The sequence below is a fragment of the Poecilia formosa genome, unplaced genomic scaffold, assembly GCF_000485575.1.
Source record: "Poecilia formosa unplaced genomic scaffold, Poecilia_formosa-5.1.2 Scaffold749, whole genome shotgun sequence".
NCBI classification, from domain to species: domain Eukaryota; kingdom Metazoa; phylum Chordata; class Actinopteri; order Cyprinodontiformes; family Poeciliidae; genus Poecilia; species Poecilia formosa.
This window is the reverse complement of record NW_006800688.1, coordinates 89,500-93,244: the sequence shown is the minus strand read 5'-3', so window position 1 is coordinate 93,244 and position 3,745 is coordinate 89,500. Positions and strand designations below refer to the sequence as shown.

Below are 3,745 nucleotides of genomic sequence, written 5' to 3'. Positions count from 1 at the left end.
CTGTAATTCTGTGACGTCAACACACGTTGTTTTCCTTGTGGCTACAAGTGGCCCGCCGAGAAGACCTGGGATCCAGAGGAAGAGAGAGCCAAACTTTTTTCCAAAGTTAACTCATTTAAAAATTCTTCCTTAACAAGGAGTAAAGTCTTTATGTCACAGAAAATTTAACACATCATAAAACAGCAGAATTTTGGGGGTCATGGTTTATGCATGGTTATTATTTTCTCTCTTGTTGCCAACTACATCTCATATGAAAAGAAAAGCGGATTCAACTATAGGATGTTTGAGCAGCTCAAGATATGCTGCCATGATCAAAACAGCAAATTTTTGCTTTTTCCATTAAATTTGAAGCAAATAGTAGAAGTCAAATGTACTTGTCAATAGTAGAAGTCAAATGTACTTGATTAGCCTGATCATGTTCAACGTGAATACCTCTGAAGAAGCAGGAGTATTCCTCAGAAAATACAAGATGTGAAGTATTTTAGGGGATAAAGAGGAAATTCATCATTCTCAAGTTAGAGATTTTTCAATTTTAAACATTTAGGACAGTTTCTAATCTTCCTAGGAGTCAACAATAAAGGATGTTCACCTCAAATGTTCAAAGTAATGAAACAAATGGCTCCCTCTCAGAATTTCCAGGCTTCAGCCGTAATGTTCAATGCCAAATTTAAGAAAAAACACAGCAAGCCATTGAAATGGCTTAAAAAAGTAGGTTGCCAACAACACAGTTGAATGAATCCTACAACCACCAACAGGACAATGATCCCAACAGAATAAATCAAGAACCTGCAATGCCCCAATCAAAGTCCATACTCTATATTGGAACCTTTGCAAACCCCATGGAACTAAGGAAATATTGTGGATGTGATAAAGCCGTAAAGTGATTACTAGCAGTTCCTGCTGATGGAGGTTCCACCAGCTGCTAAATCACAGGACGTAGTTCTTTCCATGACAGCAGCAGCGTAAGGGCAGCAAGGCTTGGTGTAAAAATTAGACATTCTCCAGCATGGAGTGTTGTGTTGAAAACACAACATGAGCAAGTTAATTTTGACACTTTAGCTCACCAAGGTATAGGTTACCGATTTCAGTTCTTTAGGAAGAGAATTGTAATTTTTAATGGCTAATTTGACCAGATGGTTCTGTGTTAGAGCTCTGTGTGTTACACATGATGCAGCTTCGATGTGTAAGCCGGTCAGGGCATCTGCCACTGAGCACATTCATCCCCCAGGGGGAAGCAGCTGCCAGGCATTTCCACACAGACAGCCCTCTGGCATGGAACAATCCCATAATTGAGGGGTTCCTCTTGCACCGGCCCCTCACCCTTTACCGCTGCCGCCTGCCCTCCCTGTTTCTTCTCTTTCTATTTTTTTTCCCTTTGCAATTAAAGGAATTCCTCCCTGCTCCACAGTTTAAACAGAAACCTCCTCAGAGAAGCTCAGTGATATATGATGTCAGGGCCGTGGGTGCAGTGTCATGTCGCTCACTGACGGCTGCCAAACGGGGAAATAAGAACTGGATATTCAAAAACAGCGAGTAAAATATTATATTGTAATGTTTACTGCCAAAACGGAGCTCATTTGTACAACTAGTGTGGGGTTTATGTTTAATTTGTCGCCATTTAAAAATACTTTTACTCTTCCAAGCTTCATTTGTCAATAGTGTGATGTTTGGTGTATTTCAGCCCAATAATGCCAAATGTATCAAAGTCAGAACTTTCTTCAAAAACCATGAGTTGTTCAAAAACTTGTATAAAAATGGCTACAATCACCTTCTATAACACAGATCAGGGCCAGCCTAAGGCATAAGCAAACTAAGCAGTGAGCTTATTATTATTATTATTATTATTATTATTATTATTATTATTATTATTATTATTAGTAATAATTTCTATGTCATTATAATATCAAAAACACACAATTTCACTATGAAGTGATTTGTTTTTACAATAATATATATTTGATAATGTATGTAGAAATCATTATTTTATTGACAAAAAGAAAAAAAAAAAGATCTTTGGCCTGGTGGCCGCGGTAGGTACCGCACGCTTCGCCGGTATCATGAGCTGCTGTGCAATGTGCAGAGCACATTCAAACGTCCAAAGTTCCGGTCAGAAGTCAAATAAGCAAAACAATGTCTTAAAAAAGGACTTATTCTTCAGGGAGGGAGAAAAGAAAGAGGAAGAACAGAAAAAAGCCAAGATAAAGGTTTGTTTTAATGTGCCTTGGTAATGTAATGTAAAAAATTTGTAAAGCTGGTATTAGAAAATTAGCTAGAACTGTTCAACAGCCAAACATTTATGCTAGGGTCTTTGTGTTTGTGTGAAACTGAGTTTAAACTTTAAATGAGTTAATTCTCATGGTTGGCTCTGTATATTTCTGAGGTATTTTTTGTAGCTTTAAAACACCGTATTTGATAACGTTTGATAATAATTAAAACTTCTCAATAGGGCTGAAACAATTCCTCAAGTGATTCGAGTACCTCGATTATTAAAATTCCTCGAGGAAAATTTACCTGCCTCAAAGCAACGTTAATTTATATTTTATTATTTAGCACAGGAACACGGCTGGAACACGTGTATTTTATCCCAAAAAAATTACTTTTTTTTGGATAAAAAAAAGTTATTTTTTATCCAATTACTTGAGCTCTGACTTCCACCTCTCCGTTGTTAACGAAAGCTAAGTGTTAGTGGCATAACGTCCAATCTTCAAGTTCGATCCATGGGGATTTTATTGATTGATGATAATGCCCAGATTATCATTGTTTTTGGGGCACCTATAAGCATCCTTTAAATGATTGGAGCGATGCCTGGAGTTTGGCAGCCTTTCTCCTCTGGGCACTGTGGGTTCAAAGTGAATGTCGGGAAGAGCACTGCAGGAGTATTTATACAGGTAAGCAGATAGACTGAACACAGCGGGCAGCTGAGCAGTTGATGCTTACAGTGTAGTGTAGCTTTATGGATGAACTGCACAATAAATTTTATATCACCCCGGTCTGAACTAACGGGTGGCGGAAATCATCGTGGCAATACATCGCTGGTAGATGAGTTTCTGAGTGTGATGAATGAAGGTGCCGTAAATATCCCGTATTGCTCCCCCCCATTCTTACTTTCGTCCCCTGGTCTATCGGTCCTCGGACTTACATTCGTCTGCCCTCTGGTCTATTTCCTCCCCTCCACCCCATCTTACGTTTGTTTGTTCACCTGCCCCCAACCCCCACAACCCCAAACCCACTCCAAGCAACATTCCCCGTATTCTCAAACCCAAAGCTTGACAGGTAAGGGGCAAGGTGAGAGTTCATCTGTTAAACTCACTGAAGATGAACACATAAACTAAAAGCTGGATTTTAGACATTTTTTATAAGTGTATTTGTGAACCTGGCTCTTTATTATTAACTTGAATATAATTTAAGATTTTTGCATAACTTTTCTTCAGGTTAACTTAGAAAGTGAGCTATTATTGTTACAGGTTAATTTTCTGAACTACAAAAAAGTAACTCTTAGGGAAGCTCAAATATGAAAAATTGGACTGATATTGATATCCGATAGTAACAGTGGTGTTATGGAAGATTTACCAATATTTTATTTTGTAATTTTTTTATCCAATTACTTGATTAATTGCAATAATCAATAGATTACTCGACTACTAAAATATTCGTTTACAACAGCCCTACTTCTCAATGTTTGACATTGTCTAGCAAAATGTTTTTACGTCAGGCTACATACAGTGGGGAAAATAAGTATTTAGTC

General features: G+C 37.9%; 1 protein-coding gene across 3 annotated transcripts in view; it reads right to left on the bottom strand.

Moving 5' to 3' along the window:
- The window catches only part of filip1l (filamin A interacting protein 1-like), a 78,227-nt gene that overhangs the window by 14,940 nt on the left and 59,542 nt on the right, over window positions 1–3,745 (bottom strand). The gene's annotated exons all lie outside the window — the stretch shown is intronic.